General features: G+C 41.7%; 1 protein-coding gene across 5 annotated transcripts in view; it reads left to right on the top strand.

Annotated features, from left to right (window-relative positions):
* The window catches only part of SNAP25 (synaptosome associated protein 25), a 79131-nt gene that overhangs the window by 15787 nt on the left and 43400 nt on the right, over window positions 1-19944 (top strand). The window contains exon 1 of one of the 5 annotated variants that reach the window (XM_036009572.1): window positions 14850-14868. The exons of the other annotated variants lie outside the window; for them this stretch is intronic. The gene's annotated coding sequence lies outside the window, so the exon portion shown is untranslated. Of the gene's footprint in view, window positions 1-14849; window positions 14869-19944 lie in introns of those variants that run through there. 5 annotated transcript variants of the gene reach the window in all.

Genomic DNA, 19944 nt, shown 5'->3' with positions numbered 1-19944 from the left:
GAAGAAGAAGAAGAAGAAGAAGAAGAAGAAGAAGAAGAAGAAGAAGAAGAAGAGAGAAGAGGAGGAGGAAGAAGAAGGAGAAAGGGAAAGAAGAAAGGAAGAAGGAAGGAAGAAAGGAAGAAAAGAAAGAAGAAAGAAAGAAAGAAGAAGAAAGGAAAGAAGAAAGAAAGAAAGAAAGAAAGAAAGAAAGAAAGAAAGAAAGAAAGAAAGAAAAGAAAGAAAGAAAAGAAAGAAAGAAAGAAAGAAAAGAAAGAAAGAAAGAAGAAAAAGAAAGAAAGAAAAGAAAGAAAGAAAGAAAATGTTTCATAGCCCCCACCAATTTGGGAGCTTAAGTCAGAGAAAGCCCCACTATATACCATAGGCTGGGGACTAGGCACTTGCTGTCCATTTGGGGTAGTGTAACTTCCACTAAGTTCCACCACGCAGGGGATGTAAGCATGGGTTTGCATTACCCTACTGTCATAGGCTCTCTAATATCTTTTCCAGCCAAACTTGGAACCTTAGGGTTTAAGTTTAAGGTATTTTGGAGTCAAGAGGAATATCGCACTGCATCTCTCCAAGCTAAGCAATCCCAGACTCAAATATCTGGTAAATTCATGGTAGAATCAAAGAGAAGTTTTTTTTTTTTCTTTGAACTTTGAGGGTAAGTAAGCCTTTCTGGATTCAAACTGGAAAACAAATCAGCTCCCTCTTGTTTCATGATGATGTTTCTTTATATGAAATTTCACTTGGCCTTGTCTTGGTAGGGGGAAATATATTTGAAGATTTTCTCTGTCCTTCCAGAAATACCCACTGTTTAAGCAAGCCCTGCTTTGTCCCCTAATTGCAAGAGCTCCCTATAATGGTAGAAACAGTTCTCTGCCAGCCCTCTGCCCAATGAGCACCTTGGAAACAGGAACCCAAGGGAGGAGGCAGTGGAAAAAACCCTGAAGGCTTTTTGACTGTGCTGCTGCGTCATGGAAAACAAGCCAGGCACCTGCACTGGGGCCTCACAGCAGGCCCACCAGAGCCTTCGTCTCAGCTATTCCATAGATTAGCAGGGGATGTCTGACTCACCCAGTTGTCTGTTTGGGCACTTCCAAAGGGAATGCTGAGTCCTGGGTGTGTATTTTCTCAACTCACTTCAATATCAGAGTGCAGACCCCGTAAGATCAAACCCTGTGCAGAACTGTCTACTCTTTCACCAGCTTCAGCTTACTGAGCTCCCAAAGGACAAAAAGGAGGGAAGGAAGGAAGGAAGATGGAGGGAGGGAGGGAGTAAGGAAGGAACAGAGAAAGGAATGAAGGATAGGAGGAAGGAAGGAAGGAAGGAAGGAAGGAAGGAAGGGAAGAAGGAAGGAAGGAAGGAAGGAAGGAAGGAAGGAAGGAAGGGAGGGAAAGGCTTCTAAATTCTTTAATCAGAATACTCTCTTAGGTTGGGTCCTCTCAGAAGCAGACCCTGAGAAAAGAGTAAAGGCATATATTTTACCTAAGAGATGATCCTAGGAAGCACTGGTAGGGAAGCAGGGAAGCTAGATGGGATGGGAAGGAAGCCAATACAGGGGGTATTGGTGAGCAGGTAATCACCTGCTGGAGCTCAATCCTGAATTGCCTCACCCCAAGGTCAGGGAATCCAATTCCCATCCTTCAATGGCTAAGAGGTGTAAACTTGCAACCAGCCCTGTGTAAGACCAAACCTACTTCTGAAACTGGAGAAATCCCTAAAGTGGTGAATGGTAGGTGCTTGCCTCAATATCCAGGAAAGGTTGGTGTCAAGGAGATGTAGGTAAAGCTTCAAGAGTGGCTGCTACATTTTGCAGTCTGTCATCTCCAGACACCCTAAGCATCACAACACAACAGCTGTCTCCAGCTTTGGTGCATTCACATGTCAACATATGTTCAACACATGTTCATTGGGTTCCTACTGGGTGCTATTTATTCACCACCCATTTTTCAGACAATAAGCTAAGGTTTTTGCATAGATCATCTCATTTGATTCCCATGACAACCTGCAAGATATTATTAGTTTCATTTTATAGCTGAGAAAACTAAGATGCAGTAAAGTTAACTAAATTACCTTAAGTCCCTTGGCTTAGAAATGGCAGAGCTGAGATTCTTATCCAGACCCATCATCAAGACTAGTTCTACACACTGTAATGACTATGGCTGTACTACCATTTCTCCAGAATCCTCCTCATCTCTGTCTCTGTTGTTCCTTTATCTGGGATTCTCAAGTTGGATCCAGGGAATTAACTTCTGTCCCTTTGGTGTTCCAAACACTCTCTCAAGGCAATGGGTTGTCCCTCAATCCTCTAGCCCCTGGACCCTGGGCATTGTGACCACTTTTCCCAAGCTCATTATATCTTTGAATTTCTGAGTCCCTAAACATCCTCCTACTCACACCCACTCATGATCTGTGCTCCTTCAGCCAGCATCTGTCAGGTGCTTTGGCAGATCCTGCTGCCTCTGGTTTCCTACTGGAAGAATCAGAGAACCATCTCTTTGTGGCACCTTGTGACTTTAGGGCTGATTTCTCCTGTGAGCTCAAAGCAAATATAGCACAAGGATTTGTTTTTAAGCATCAGACCAAAATGTAAGTCCCAATTTATTGTTGTTAATATTTAAAAAATAAAACAGCACAGGGTAAGGACCAAGAGAAGGCATGATTAGTTCCAGCCTGCCAGCAGGAGAGTGGGAGGGAAGCAGTAGCTCGCAGTCTCAGCAAGGACACTGCAACAGTAAACACAGAACTTCAACTTCCAGGTGGCAAAAGCATGTATATAAAAGGGCGTGGGTGCTCTACAAGCTCCATTTTAGAAATAATATACCTGACCTGATGGGAATCATACTATCATTTTGAAAAACAATACCAATAGAGCATCAGTGCCAGTACCACCTCTGTTGCTCTGGAGCCATTGGAGAGCAGCTGATTCTCTCCAGCCCTCCCAGGACAAAACAGAAAATAAAGCTGTAATTGAAAGAACTTAAAGAATGGGGCTGGGTCTTTGATGAAAAATGCCCTGGTAAAGCTCAGTGAGTGTGTTTTATACCATGGGTTCAAATAGGCCATTGACAAAATCCAGCGTGTTTTAATGGAGAAAACAGGGTAGGGGCCTTGTGTCATTCAGACCTAGTTTTGAATCCCACCCTAGACCCCAGCCCTAGGTGCTTTGATCTTTTCAGCATGCCTCACCATCCCTGTGCCCCCACGTGTAGGGTCTTACCCTGGAGTTGTGGATGTCGTGCTGCAAGAAATGTTGGGAAGCCTCCAACTCAAACCCCTCGCTCACAAGTAAGGATACCGTGTGACTTTGTTAAATTAGTGCTTGTTGAACAGAGGTGCATGTTAACCCCAAAAACCCATAAGTAGAGGAGTAAAGGGAGACAAGGCAGACAGAAACCCTGATTTCGAAGAGGTAGCACCAGGAATCCACAGGGGTCTTTCTGGAACCCAGGTGTGTTCTTCTTATCAATTACTATACAACAATATTACTGTAAATCTAGTGATTTAAAGCAACACCATTTATTATCTCACACTTTCCTTGTGTCATGAGTCTGGGCACAGCATGGCAGGGTCTCACAGTCTGCCCTCCCATTGTCAGCTGGGGCTGCTTTCTTGTCTAGAGCCTGAGGTTCATTTCCAAGCTCATTCAGGTTGTTGGCAGAGTTCATTCCCTTGCATAGAAGGACTGAGGGTATATCCTGGCTGACTGTCAGTCAGGGACCACCTTCAATTCCCTGCCACGTGGCCCCCTTACTTTTACAGAAAGGACCAGGTCCCTCTTTTCAGGACTTTCAACTGATTAGGTCAGGCCCACCCCAGATAACCTCCCTTTTGATTGTCTCAAAATCCACTAACTGGGGACCTTAATTACACATGCCAGATTCCATAACCTTTTCATAACATAAACTCATCACCAAGTGACATCCTGTCACATTTGTCGCCCACCCTGGAGGGAAGGAGATTACACACAGAGCTTGAGTACCAGGGGTGGCAACCTTGAGATCCATCTTAGAATTCTGCTGCCCACATGGGGAAAGCCCAGCAGTGCTTCCTTCAGCTGTCTGCATGCTCCAACTCTAGAGGGCACATGGATCCACAGCACACAGTCAGAGGTCCCCCAAATGACCATTTGTCAGCAGCCAGGCCTCCTCCTGACTGGGTAATTGTGATGTTTGCAGACCCGCCTGCCAGCCTGAGTTGGAGCCCGCAGGCATTTTTCTGACCTGATTGCCTCAATCCACAATCAGCGTTCCAGAAGAGCTGAGGCCTGCAGAGCCCTGGAAGAGCAGGCAGGGGCCTCTAGAGCGTTCAGCATTCAGTGTTTGCAGTTAGCGTCCCTGGGAGTGAGGTGAATGGCTTCATCACTGTGTGGAGCCAGCAATCACTGTGGGCTTTGGGGGTCCCTGACATGAGCTACAGAAACACAGCTGGGATGAGGCTGCTGGGCATAATGGGGATGCCCTAATGCCTCATTGAGCTTTCACAGAGCCAAGCAAAAGGGCTGGGGCTACCCACCCAGCTAAGGGAGGCCAGTGTAGGCTGTGGGGCCCTTGGCATTCTGAGCCTTACCAAAGTTGGGCTGCCTTGAGCCAAAAAGAGCAGCAAAGGCCTTAGCCAGAAAGACAAGATGGGACAGCTCAAGGGAGCAGGTTGAGGGTGGGAGCATTCACGGGGCAAGGATGGCATCTTTATTCTGGAGTTACAGGCAGCCTGGCAACAGCTCCTGGGCCTCAAAGGGCATAAACTGAGTTCAACTCTGTGGACCTTTATTGTGCAATGTTGGAGCCTGTAGCACTCGACAATTCTCCCTCTATCTTTTTGTCATTCACCATGCATTTATTGAGCATCTATTACATGCTTTGTGCTCTAGGCACTGGGGAAACAGAGATGAACTTGTTAGGCAAGAACTCCTCTTGTGGAGGTTTTAGTAGGAGGAGACAGACATCAAAGAAACCAACAGACAGACAAGAACAATATCAGATGAGGATGAAACTAAGAAGGAGATTAAAATAAGGTAAGATGGTAACAAGAGACAGGGGTCAGAGAAGTCCTCTGAAGAGATGAGAGGTAAGCTCCTGATGAGAAGGGACCAAGGGGGCATGGTTGGTGTGTTTGCAGAACCACAGTGGGCCATGTTATTGTGGGGGAAGTGGGCAAAAGAAAGGTGGTGTGCAATGAGGCTGAGGGTTAAGGAGGAACAGATCATCCATGGCCTGGAGCATCTGGCTTTTGTTTGAAAAGCACTGGGAGGAGGGTTTTAAGAAGGGGATTGACATGTTGACTTTTATCATTTCACAAGGTCACTCTGGATTGTGGTGGAGCAAGAGCAGAAATGGACCCCAGTAGGTGGTAATTGCAGTTCCCAAGTGTGGTTTAGACCAGGAGAGATGACACTACTTACTTAGGGGCTCCCAGCTAGACAGGGGTGGCCAGCACATCAGCAGCACCAGGTGGGGCCACAGGAGACCCCTAAGCTGATGGAAGTCAGGTGCTCTGGTTGCAGTGTAATTCATATGCAATGGATTCAGTGAGGAAGGATTCCCAGGTCAGCCTATAAAAATGTGACTGAGTCAGGAAGGGACAGAGGAAAAGGCTGACAAGGATGTGGTCTTAGCTGGGGACAGGCCTCAGCATGATCCCCTGGGGAGCTCCAGACTATAAGTTGCATTACAGTTTGTCCTACCCTGATGCAAGGAGGTATCTCTGCATCAGTCCATCACTGGCCAGCCAGCAGTGCACAGGTGCCCAGAGGAGGTGGCCCCTGTCAACCAAGGGCAGGTCTCAGGAGAAGTCACAGGTGCACCTGCCAGTACAGTGTAACAGGGGTCCGGGAAGGGCACCTCCAGCATCCATTATAGTAGCCATGACCTTCCTGGGTAAGGGAAGGGGGATGACTAGATTAGCAAATGCCCTGCTACAAGAAAACATTTTTATTTTTTTAAATGTTTAAATAAATTAAATCAGCTAACATGGGGGGCCTGTTACAGGAGGAACTTCTTATTGCTCACAGGTTCTCTTCAAAACACCTTTAAATAGACAGCTCCCACTATGTACTGAAAATAGGAATTTATTCATGGGTGTTCAATTCACATAGCTTCTCAAGAATAAATTCATTGCATGCTGGGTGGTGCCAAAACCCCAGCTCTGCATACTGAATAAAACAAAGTGGAAAGATGAGTTCATTACAAGGTGTTCCACTGGCAAGTCAGGAAACTCCAGGCTATGGGAGCAGTGAGTTCAGAATTGCTTACAGACTAAGGGGATTTTAATGTGAGAAATACAAAGTTATTTGGGTTTTTCATCTAATTAGTTGTCCAGAGGTCTTCTTCCCTATTTGGATCAGAGCAGCTGAGTCAAGGGAACAAGGAAGTGCAGAAGTGGTGTAAACATCCTTAGAGTTTGGGGATTGGATGCTGTCCTCTGCGTAGTTCTGAGAAAAGCTGTAAATTCCCGTAAGGTCAGGTTAAGTTTCCTTCATGTGCCTGTGGTTGACTGTCTCCATTTTGTCCCCGACATAAGTGACTCTATTTTAGTTTGGTTCTACAAAGGTTACATCTGAATATCTATTTAGCTCATATAAAAGGAGATTAGGATTAGGTTCACCTAACCAACCAGTATATTAGACTCATCCACCAAAGAGATCCAATTCTGATTCTGAGAATAAATGTGAGAGTAAAGGTGGCCTATTTGCAAGGAGGGCTGTTCCAGAAGGCATCACTGCCCTGCGATCACAGAGAGGGAACCAGAGCTCAGGAGTAGCGGCCCTGTATGGCCTTCTCAACTGTGTAGCTCTGAAGAATGTAGACCAGTGGTTTCCAAAATTTGTCAGCATATCAGAATCCCCAGGGTCTTATGCAAATTCCAAAGCCCAGGCCATGTCCTCAATCAGTCAAATCACTATTTCTGGGGGCATTTTTTACTAAACTTTCTATTTTTGAATAATTTTAGATTGGCATCAAAGTTACAAAGTTGATACACCTCTCATCCAGAGATGGTATGCCTCTCATCCAGCTCCTCTCATTATGAACACCTTACCTTATCATGGCACGTTTGTCCTAACTAGGATAGCAACATCAGTTCATTACTATTAATCAAAGTCCAGATTTTATTTGGATTTTACTAGCTTTCCCATTAGTGTTTTCTTCCTGTTTCTGGGTCCAATGCAGGAACCACATTGCATTTAGTTGTTATGTCTCCCCTGTCTCTTTTGCTCTGTGACAGTTTCTCCATCTTTCTTCTTCATGACCTTGATAGTCTTGAGGAGCTTTGGCTGCGTCTAACATGTTCCCCCATCAGGGTTTGTCTGTTGTTATTCTTATCAAAGACTGGGGCTATGGGCTTCTGGAAAGAATATGGCAGAAGTGAAGTGCCCTTCTTGTCACCTCATGTCAGGGAGTAAAGCAAAGTCGTATAACATCACTGGTGATGTTATAGTTTTCCACTTGCCCAGGACAGTATTTGCCAGGTCTCTCTCTACTGTACAGCTTCTTTTTCTTTCCATACTCTAATCTTTGGAGATGTGTCCCTGAGTCTAGCCTACCCTCAGTGTGTGTGTGTGTGTGTGTGTGTGTGTGTGTGTAAGAAGGTGGTAGTCAAGCTCCACCTACAGGCAAAAATCTGAGAGACACATTTTTATGGCCATATTGTTACAATCAATTTGCCTTAGTTCCCAGTCACTATTGTGCAAACTTTCTCAAATGATCCAGAACTTTGACTATTCCTCAGATTCCCTGGGACCGAACAAGCACATCCTGGCTGTATTACCTTGAGTAGATTATTTAGTCCCTTGTGAGCCTTAGTTTCCTCATCTGAGAAATGGGTATCAATAGAGTACCTATTTCTAAGAGTTATTGCAGAGATTGAATTAGATAATGCCTACAAAGTTTTGACTACAGTGCCAGACAGAGAACAAACATTCTATAAATGTTAACCACCAATAGTAGTAATAGTAGCAATACCTTCCTTACTCCTTCCTTGCTGTATCAGATATCTACTGCCACAATAGTGCACCTCAATGACATAAAACAGTAAATTTGCAAGAGACATATTAAACAACTCATTCCTCAATGTTTATTAAATGAATACCTACTTAGCCCTAACTATATGCCAAGCACTGTTCTAATCATTTTCATAAATACTTATTTACTCTTCACTAAAAACCTGTGAGGTAGGAACTATTATTATCCCAGTTTTACTGATAAGAAAACTGAGGCACAGTAGCTTGCCTAAAGGCACACAGACAGTGAGCCGGCAGAGTCAGGATTCAAACCAAGGCAGTCTGACTTCAGAGTCCATGCTCATAACCACTGCACTACACCAAGTGTTACCAGTGTCCAGTATTGTGAGACTGTTTGAAAGGGGGCTTGGCCTGGTAAGGGCAGGGAAGTCCAGTAGGACAAACATCTGTGAAATCTTGGGTAAGCTTATACACAGCAAGTTGGGGGCAGGGGTGGGGAAAAAAGAACTAGAGTGTTTGGAAAAACTAAGGAATCTCTTTGCTCCCCCAAAAGCCAGAGGACATTAAGCATCCCTTCCATGGAAGCCTCCTTCTCCCTCCCTTTGTCTCTTGTTTTTTTCAATTTCTGAAGGTGCCCTTGGGAAAATTCAGCATGTCTTTGATTTTAGGGATTGGAGAGAGTAGGACACCTCTTTGAATAACTGCAACTGAAGGTCAGCATAAAAGAATCTAGACCAAATACATTTTCATGCTTTGTCTTCCACATCTAAGAAAAGCAATTTGCATAACTTCATTTTTGTGTCAGGGATTGGTTTGCAAAGAAAGTATCTGATTGTGAAAATTTACATTATATCCAATTATGTTTCAGGAGAATGAATGTTCCTTGAGCTCTAGGAGTCTAAAATAAATACTTTTTTCTGACAATGTGTGTTTCAAAGTATTGCCTTTAGTTTCTTGCCCTAGGTGTGTCCCAGATCCATATTCTTGCACCCAAACTCAACTACAAACTTCTTGGTGACAGGAGCACTATCTTATCCATCTTTTTACATGTACACACACTGAAGTTCCCATGCAGTAGGTGCCCGATATATGTTTTTAAATGAACTTATAATTAAATAGGCTCATGATAATGTGTTGTGACTTATTAATGTTTGAAACTACATCCAAATTTGAGACCTCAAGAGCACATGTAAATTATCAGCTATGTCCTTTCCTTTGTTCCATTTTGTCCTCATATAAAAATCATCTTTCTGCTTCCAAACTTGGCAAGGAATAAAAGTATGTTAATTCACATCATGATTGAAATTTCAAACATACCTTTACCAACATCTGAGACTTCAAAGCTTCAGCCCAGGTAACAAGTGTCCTCGAGGGTTGGCGTGTTCAGTGAAGCTCACTGGAATTCATCTTACCCTTGAATATGTTGACTCCACTTCTGTCCGAAGCCTGCTGGGAAAACTCAGAATTCCAGCAGTTTCACTGGGGACATAAGGTTCTGAGCAGATTCTGACCCATTATATTTAGGGTGTCACATTGAATTTTCCTGGTTTACGGCAAATGAAAGGATAGTGGGCATATGTGTTCTGTGCACATTTGTACATTGTGGTGGGGGACAGGAGATGAAGGAAAGAGATCAAAAGGACTGATCTATTTATTGAGAGGCAGAGCAAATTGCACTTGTGAGGTTTTCCTTAGCAATAAAGACTGAATGAAACCACAAAATGTTGACGTTTGGCTAAAACATCTTACATAGAAGAAAGAAAAGAGGCAAGTCACCTTGACAATGGCAGGTGAGAGGCAGGTGTGATTTTGTTGCCCTCCATTCCCAGAATTTCCATCAATACCCAAGCCATCACCACTCATAGAACCTGAGTGAAAACTGTATGCGTCCTGAGAAAACTCACTTTCCAGACAAGTTTCCTAAACTCTCTACCAAATTACCACTTTTAAACTGTAAAGGATGTTATGGTCCCCTTGAACTCCAGAAAGAGTGGCCCTTTAAGGGGAAAGAAATAAAAGAAAGGAATGGTGGGTAATGACCCGTCACTAACATTCATTCTCTAAGAGTGTTCACAAACCCCAGGTGAAACATCCTTTTTAGGGCTCATGTGGTCAGTCAGACACAGTATTTACTAACCATCCACGATGGCTCAGGCACTGTCCTAGTGTATGGTCAGGTTCTGACATAAGGGTTAATGGCAGATACTCTGGCCTCAGACCTAGGGGGCAGTTATTTAACCTTCCTGTTTCTCAGTTTGTTCATGTATAGAACAGGGATGATGATAATAAGGGTGTTGTGGAGATTCACACACACAAAGAGGTCAGACACTGCCTATATGCAGGGAGTTAGCTATGTATTAACAATAGTGCTTCTCAGCACTCGAGATGGACTAATTTATCTAATTTAAACCACTATGTCCCAAAAGTTAGAAAAGAATGGGCAATTTCTCAATGGCAAAGGCAAAGGTCTTTCTTACTCCCTAAAGTTGCAGAGAACACCTTAGTTTTGCATCTGGGCTCTCATTAATTGATCACCATTAGCAGAGTGAAAAGTAGTGGCATACCATCAATAATCACTTGGTCAGATCAGTGGGGTCCACTCCTACATCAAATTTTTTCAGGCTCCTTAAGTGAAATGGGATGACAACACTTTCTTTTACCAACTATGTGCTTCCTGTCCTGGCCCACGTCTTCAGCATTTCCTTTCAGACCAAGAGACATTAAACTGGAAATAAATTTTAGCTTCAATAGAGGAACAGACTAAGAATAGAATTGCTAGTTGTTCCTAAGATGACATATGAAAAATTTATATTGAGCCAGGCTTTTTTTTCCTTTTGGCCTATTTTCTTTTATTAAAGAATGTGAAGGCAGCACCTTTCATTACTGATGTGCTTTTCAAGCATGCTTCATTTCTGCTCTACTTGCTGCCTGGTGCTTACTCATAGTGATAGTCCAACTGTCGTAAAAAGCTTAACATAAAAGAGTGAAAAGGAATTTCACTCCTGGATGTGGAGAAAAGAATAGGATAATGGCACTGTAGCACTCTTAAGGGTTACCCAGTATATCAGTTAACTTTTGCTAGATAATAAGCAACCCCTCTTAGTAGCTTCAAATAACTTTCATTTATTTAGCTTTTGATCCTACAAGTCAGTAATCTGGGCTGAGCTCAGGTGAGAGGTTCTTCCAGTCTTAGTTGAGTTCACTCTTTGGTCAGTTGGTGGGTCAGCTGAGAGCCAATTGGTCTAGAATGGCCTTAACTAAGAGGGCATATTTCTGTTCCACGATGTCTGTTTCAGGATCAACTAGGCTTCCCTTGGTTTGTTCACCTAGTGTTTGCCTAGATTCAAGGAGGGATGCAGAACACCTCAATCCACCCTGAGCCCATGCCATGAGTAATGAGGCCTAGGAAGTTGCTCTTCCTGATTGAGTGCATGAGAACGATCAAACACACATATATACAGAAGCCAATAAATGGTATGCTTGGCTGTAAGCATAAAGGCATGGGTGCAGGGAGCCTCATGAGTATCCAAAAATATTGCATGGTCAACCCCAACACCTCATCTAACTCAGTTAATATTTTCTCCTTTTCAACACAAAACATTTTATAATGTTTCTTCTGGTCACTAAGGTAATTTATGTTAATTGCAAAAAGTGTGTAAAGTATAAAATATAAATAAACAACCATGATCTCACATTTTGGAGACAATAATTATAAATAAGCATTATACATACAGTATAACACTGGCTTTGTTTCTATCTATATTTAAATGACCGGTAATACCATTTATTGAGCCCTGCACGTTAGGCCTTCTGCAAACCACTTTATGTGAATTAACTCATTTAATCCTTACAATAATAATTTCTGAGATGAGGAAAATGAGGCACAAAGAGGGTAAACATCATACCTGAGGTCAAACAGCAAGTAAAATAAAACTAGAGCCAACATTTGAAGCAGTGCAACATCATTCCGTAAACCATTCTTGACTATGAGAATTTACTGTCAATTTTGTATGCAGTGTTACTCAAACTTTGGTGTTTGTCAGAATCCCATGATGACTTATTCAAACACAGATTGCCGAGCACCCCCCCTGAATATTATGATTCAGTTGGTCTGCGGTAGGGTCTAAGAATTTGCATTTCCAACAGACCCCCTGCTGTTGATGATGCTGGTCCTTGAAGGACACCGAGTAGCTCTGTTCACAGCAACAGTTAAGTATGTACTGTTAATTTCGCTTCGTGAATAGAAGAACAGAAGTTCAGAGAGCTTCATTTAATAGGCCATGGACACACAACTGGCCAATTTTGTCTTATATCACTTTTTCAGTTTACTCTCATGGAAAAAAATGAAGATGAACAATTTTTACCCAACTTTATAGCCCACACCTTTATTTCAGTGAGGTTATAGTGCTTACAAAGACAGTTTAGAATTTAGAGGCAGCCTTTCTGAGAGTCAGGCATTACTGTGAGATGCAGGGATTACAGTCGTTCATTCTTCATTCATTCATTCCCTTGGTGAGGGGCTGTCGCTGGGAAGCCCTGGAATGGGCACTGTTATGAGCCCTGCAGCCAGCATCCTCTACATACTGCTATGTAAATGATTGTCCTCTTCAATAAAAGATCTGAAAAAGAAAATACACAAAGATCTTGCCTTTTGAAGCTACAGAAAGAAGCCTGCTCTTAAGGTCTCTATGCTGTTTTTAAGCAGCAAAGAGCCTGGTGATATATCACTGGGTTTTGTGCAAGGAGAAAGTAAACCTTGTGACCACCAAGCCTTCATGATGATCTGACTAGGTGGAGTGTAGCTTTTGTAGCCATGTAGGATTAGTTCATAGGTCTCTAGGTATTTGTCCTCGTTACTCAACGTGTGGCCCAGGGACCGGCAGAAACACTATGCATCTGGATAGAAATGCAGATTCTTAAACCCCACTCCAAATCTTTTGGATTATAATCTCTAAAGTTGGAGCCCAAGAATCTGTATTTTAATAAGTTCTCCTGGTGATTTTTACATGACTAAATTTTCAGAAGCCTGGTCTACTGAGGACTCTGTGGAAGTATTTTGCTTTCCAAAGAAGATAGCTAACTATCTGGGAAGTTTTAAGTCTTTGCGTCTCAACCTAGTGACCATCAGGATCATGTGGAAAGCTTGTTAAAACATAACTTACTGGACTTCACCCTCAACTCCAGTTCAGCAGGTCTAGGGTGGAACTCATGAGTTTCCATTTCAAACAGGTGCCCTGGGGAAACCTATGGATGCTGCCAGTCCTGGGCCACACTCCAACCAGCACTCCCTTAGCCAACCTTCTTCTTAAAGAAAGCAAAACAAAACACCGACTTCCACTTACAAGACATTTTCACGATCTCTGATTCTATAGTTACATTTTAAAATGATAGTTTCTTAATTAAGGAACTAATTTTCTTCAGAAAACCACTTTCTTTAAAAACTTACTTTACAATCAAGTTTACAAACTGCTTTGAAAGAGATCTGGTTTTGTGTCCAGGTCATGAAAGAGCTAGTCGAGACTAAAAACGTCAAAGAGCACATGGCACAGTTTCATGATTTCATGTTGGGGAGACTTTGATCACCTTCCATCTGCTGAGAACCGGAGCTCTGGGATAAACATGGCATGGAGCTACACTCTGGGTGTGTTGATCAGGCCTGCAAACATGACACCTAAATGGACAAGAGTGGTCTCCAGATTATCTGTAAAGGACACCTTGACCTGTTTCTCCAACACTTGCCTCCACTCTTTAGCCTAAGTACTTCACCTTCTTTGACATTGAGGCCAGTGATTAAGTGTGTGAGTGTGTGTGTGTGTGTGTGTGTGTGTGTGTGAGATTTCTTAAATTGCTTATTGGACTCTCATATATATTAACATGTTCAAATTAATTGAGAATGTATTGTCTTAAATGGTCAAAGGAAGACTGAAACCAAAAACTGCAGAAAATAATTAAGCACCATGTATGTGAGTGCCTACTCAAGTTTGATAACCCAGCATCAAGTTAAACAAAAAAATGTTATAAAGAAGTGTGATCTATGGTTCTTGTTCTAAAAAATATTTACTCAGTGTTTCTCTGTACTAGCTACTGGGACCAAAAGGTACCCTGTGAGGACCTGTCACAGGATGGGGCAGAGGGCGATAAAGATCCATAAAGAGGTCAATGTGGCATGAGGTGAGAAATATACTAGGACAAGATATTCGATAGATTTAAAAGCATGCTGGAGTCCAGAGGGGATCTTTGCCCAAGACACCAGCCTCCTCAAGGAGATGCTATTTGTGCTGAATTTGGAAGGCTATGTGGAAGCTGGTCAGGAAAAAAAGGCAGGGCAGAGTTGAGAGGTGATATTATGGCAAATGAAATAATGGGGATTTAGAGGATTACAGTAAAAGTAAGTAGATAAGCATTTTCATCAAGTTTGCTCCTGATGGAGCAGTGATTAAGAGGCATGAGATCTGATTCCTTGGAAAATGTTAAATAAACCTGCTGCTACCTCCAAAGAGGAACACATAAATCCGTTTGAAGGAGCCATGTTTGCACTTGTGATTAAAGCAGCCTAACCTTTCCTGGGCACCTTTGTCTTTCCATTTTGTTATTCATGAAATCTTTCATTTGCATCACATTCCTCTGAGGTTCTAGCTTAAGTGAACTTCAAGCCTAGAAAAGCCTGTTTGCCTATAATACTTGCCCCTTAGAAAGTGAATTTATGGAAATTTTAGATATTTGTGCAGCTAGAAAAAAAGAAATCTCAAGTCTGGGAGAATGGAAAAAACAAGAATCTGCAAAGACTCAAGGCACAAATTTTCTGTATGCTGTTGTTTGCCAGTGCACTCCACCGGTACATGCCAAATAACAAAGAGTAATTACAAACTTGCTTTCTAACATGGCTGCCATGACCTTCTAGAACTATCTAAAGCTCTACCATCCTTAGGTGGGTAAGACAATATGTGCCCTGATTTGGTCTCTGGAAGAGTCTGGGGACACAGGGAAACACCAACACATTCTGAGACACACACACAAACTCGGTAGTGGCCAAGTTTAATTACCGAAAAGTTAAAACATTATTCTCCTATCAACATATAAAGAATACATGTCAAAGTTCATTTATGTTGTTAGTGAGAAAACCAGTAAGCTGATAAAGCTTATTCAGAGTATTTGAGGAACAAAGATTTATATAGACAATTGGGAAAGGAATCTTAAAATAAATTTGTTAAGTGTGAAATTGATCAATGTTCTATAAGGCCATAAAACTATAACACTTGGGATTATCTTTTCTACCAAAGAGAATTATTTGCATCTCTACTAGACAAAAATCATTTGCTCAGTATTTTGTAAGTAACTTCTAACTTGACAATCTGGTCTCTAATTAAGATAAATAGTAAAAACTTGGGTGTGATGGATATGTTTATTACCTTGATCATGGTAGTGGTTTTATGATGCTGTACATATGACAAAATGTGTCAGGTTGTACACTTTAAATATGTTTATTTATTGTATATCAATCATGCCTCAATAAAGCTCATGAGAGAGAAAGTGGAAAATGAGTAAGCCAAACAAAGACGCATTCCCCTAGAAAATTAGATAATCAGTGGATGAGCCAATAAGACAATGCTCCAGTATGATATAAAAGGATGCTGTCATTATTTTGCTTTAGTTCCCCGTTTTGGATAACTTTTCTTGACACTAATTAAAACAATTGAATCTAAAATCAAGGAGATTTAGATTGTGGCCACTTGTTAATTGTGTAACCTTGGGCAAAATATTTAAATTTCCTTAAAGCTCAGATTTCCCACTTGAAAAAAAAATGAAAGAAACATAGATTCCTATGTCATAGGCATATTACTGGGATTAAATAAAATAATGCATGTAGAGTGCTTAGTAAAGTACCTGATGTGTATTATATTGAGGACCTAGTATTCAGTAAGTGTTAACTGTTTTTCAGTTGTTTCTAAGGAAGAAGATACATAGGAAATGAGTGAAACAATATGGATAGAAAGGCCATACAGCAAGAATGAGGTGCTAAGGATACTAAGAATTGTGTGATCTTGACCAAATAACTTTTCTTTACCTTATCTTTCATTTTTCACCTATGAACTGTGAGAAGAGTAAATGAGGGCTACAGAGGGATCTAACTTTTAAAGTAGAATTATTCACTAGGACTGAACCAAATCCTGGTGGAATTCTGGCTTCTCCACATCCAGAATCCATTCATAAGCTCTAGGGCTGTATGCCCACCATGCTGTAACTTCATGGTCAGTGACAAAGAGTCTGGATTTCAGTTCTCTGGCTTCAAATTCCAGCTCTGCCACTTACTGACTGTGGCACACTGGGCCATTTACTTAACCCTCTGTACCCTGGTTTTCTGTGAAACAGACATAAAGGCACCTGTTTCATAGAGTTGCTGGGACTGTTGCAGTGAGTTATCACACGCAAAGATCTAAACATGGCTTGGCAGACACTAAGCCCTCAGTGATCATTTTGTTATTGTTAGAGCCTTTGAATGAGAGGTTGAGCACCCAAGGATCCTGGACATGGAGCAAGACTAAAGAGTACTGTTAAACTTCCCAGAGTGATGAGGGTTAAAAATGTAATTGTATATATAGAACAATTTCTCTCTGGGTGTCATTCAATAGTAACTCTGAAGATGTATTTAGGGTAGTTACATAAATTGTCTGAGAGCTGCATATAAAGTGTATGACAAAAACGTTCTGTGATCGACATGTTAGGACTGGAGAAAAGGTGTTGATGCCCGCCAAGAGCCTGGCAAGGCAGGTTCCAGGGTGACCTGGCCAGGCCTTCCACCCTGCTGACTGGCAGTGTTCCCTAAGCAGGATGTGCCCTCATGTTCCCACAGAGCCACAGATGGCTTACCACCTGCTTTTGACAAGATGGCTTACCACCTGCTTTTGACAAGATGGCTCCTCTCTAGATCTGGGGTATGCTCAGCACAAAGCTACAAGAAAATCTATCCCCAGACAGTTTCTATGGCAGGCCCTGTGGGTCCCCCATGAGGTGCCCATGGGACCTTTTTACTATCCCACAACACAGCTTCTGCAGGTGTTTTTGCTAAAGGCAGTCTATGACTCCACCAAGCAGAGGGCTGCGTGTGTGTAACACCAGAGGATTGCCCTGCCCATACAGACAGCCAGAAAAGCCTGGGAGTTTGTGTGCCCTTGCCCCAGGCAGTAGCTTTCACCAGTAACTGACTGGTGTGGGAGGGATTCCAAAAGCCCAGCTCCATGGCCTTAAGGTATGACATGCTCTAAGGCATGTTTTCTACTCCAGAGCTCTCTGCAGAACAGGCTTGGGTTGCTTGGCTTCTTACCCTATCTAAACCTACTTCGTCTACTCCCTCCCTGGTCTCTGTGGTATCCCTGGGAGTATTTCCCCAATAAACCCTTTGCACACAGATTCTTGGCTCAGGGTTGACTCTTGGGAGAGGCCAGCCTAGGAAAACCTCCTTTTTCCTTCGTTCTCACAGCCAGGAGAGAAGTGTGTCTCTGCTGAGACCTGGTGGAACCCAAAGGAGGAGGGTCCTCTTTGAAGTTCCTACAAAGCAAGAGCTTGCTTTGAGTAATTGGCCCCACCTTCAGCTGCTTGCTTTGTAAGCACTATAGTGGCAAGAGAGGGGCAGGACTGAAAGCCCAGACACTTGGCAGTGGGTGGAGAAAGAAGCATTTGGAATCCTGCAAAAAAAAATTGTGGCCCCAAGGTGAGGTGTGATCTAGTCAGGCGTACCTGGAGTCTAGAAACTTTTATCCAAGCACTGGGAGATCCCAAAGCCTCAGAAAACAGAAACAGCCACTCTGTGCTTCATTGACCTCAGGAAAGTTCCCTCAGCTTTCTTCTCTAACTCAGCCATAGCAGGGACTGAGGCTTTTGCTGATTCTTCATTTGAAGTAAAAAAGTTGCTGAGAAGCAATAGGACTCCTTAGCACAGCCATTTACTATCTAAGGGCACTTGAAATGACATCAAGGCATCGCTTCCCTAGGAGGTGTCAGGGCAGCCCAGAGCCTGGCCTGTGAGAAAGGTAAGAAAAGAGCCTGAAAGTTTGCCTATTTGAGTCTGCCAGATTTCAAAGTCCAAGTGTGCCCTTCAGTGAGTGTGATGACTGTGACCACCACCTGGCCAGGTTGTCAGAAGTCAGAATGGTCTTACATGGACTCACTCATGCTGGAACACACTTAAAGTTTGATCACTTATAGAGCCATCAAGCAATGCCTGCTCTTCTGGACGTAGATGACACCCTTAAATCTTTTCTACCACCTTGGGTATATCCTTCCAATGAGTAGTTAACTTTTTAATCAAGATAGAGGCTGGATGGGAGAGGATGAAGTCATGGTAAGCTGCCCCCAGAGGCACAATAACAGTTTCTCAGACTCAACAAAGCTAATAGAGAGTAGTAGTGCTAATGGAGTATAACTCATTAAAAAACTTAGTAGGAGGGAGAACAATTGAGTTCTATGTTCATTGAAAATGTTTCTGTTTTCTTGAGCATAATTAAAATTTCTGGCCTCCTTTTCCTTTGTGTAATATGACTTTGACAACTGCAAGCTTCATTTAATTATTTTAAGTAGGGCTATTAAGCACAAAACAATGAGACTTTAATAATATATACATAAATAGAAATATATAAAAATTGATCCCACTAAATTAATAATTAGTAATAAGTCAATCTGGGACATTATGTAGAAAAAATCTTTCCTCATAGTAATTCAAGAGTAAAAACAATATTACAGAAGGCAAATATTTAAAGCAGAACAGATGGATTTAGGAAGGTCTGTTATTGGCAAAGCTATAAGCTGCTTGAGGACAGATTAAAGCCATCTTAGAGAGGATGAGCTTTGAATTGTTTTCAACACCTAGGAGTTCTATAAGTGAGTGAGAGTTATAACCAGAACTAGATAGCTCTAAGAAATGGTAATGGTTAAAATTGAAACAATAATACACTCAATACAGTTTGCACATAGTTTCAACCTTTTTCATGTGCTTCTGTGAGTCTCCTCACTACTACAAAGTACACTTAACTAACCTACATATTATATTGTAAGCTTTTTTGAATCATAAACTAATAGAGAAGATAGATATAAAGTACTTCAGAAATGATGTTGAGAAAGGGACTGTTTGGAAAAAATATCTAATTAGAGTTTTAACTCTTTCCTTTTATGTGCTAAAATAAGTTTTAGCTGGATTAAAAAGTTAAAGTAAAATGACTGCTGACAAAGACTAAAAAGAAATTTTTAACTGTTCTTGGAATATACAAATATCTTATAAATAAAAACACTGAGGAAATCATCAATTAAAAAGTAAACGTTTATAAAACTTTGTAGAGAGCAATTTGGTAATATGTCTCAGATGTCTTTAAAACATTTATTTTCTTTGATCTGTAAATTCACTTCCAGAAATTCATTGTAAGGAAACAATCCAAGATGTAGATAAGGTTTTTGTATAAATATGTTCATGGCAATCTAACTTATAATGGCAAAAAAAGAAAAAAGAGAGAAAGAGAAAAAAGAAAACAGAAGGAACATCCAGGAATTCGCCAAAAAAATCATAATACATTTATGTAATCAAACACAATAGTCTTTAAAAATGGCATTTGAGCAATGTTTAATGATTAATAAAAACCTTCAAATATAATGAATAATGAAAGAAAAACAGTATATATATATTAATATTATCCCAATTTAAAAATAAATGTATGTGTACACACACACACACACACACACATATATTGATTCTAAATAGTACAGTGCTTCTCAGTCTTCATGCATATTAGAATCACCTGAAACCAGATAAGGGGCTGTGGGGGGATGGGTGAAGAAGTGAGGGGATTCAGAAGTACAAATAGATAGTTAGAGGATAGCCATGGGGATGTAGAGTACAGTATAGGAAATGGAGTAGCCAAAGAACCTATACACAACCCATGGCAATGAACAATGGTGTGGGGATTGCTTGAGGGAGTGGGCAGTGCTGGGTGGAGGAGGGAAAGGGGGGAAAATTGGG

Source organism: Phyllostomus discolor, chromosome 9 (assembly GCF_004126475.2).
Source record: "Phyllostomus discolor isolate MPI-MPIP mPhyDis1 chromosome 9, mPhyDis1.pri.v3, whole genome shotgun sequence".
Taxonomy (NCBI): domain Eukaryota; kingdom Metazoa; phylum Chordata; class Mammalia; order Chiroptera; family Phyllostomidae; genus Phyllostomus; species Phyllostomus discolor.
This window is presented reverse-complemented; position numbering and strand designations above follow the sequence as displayed.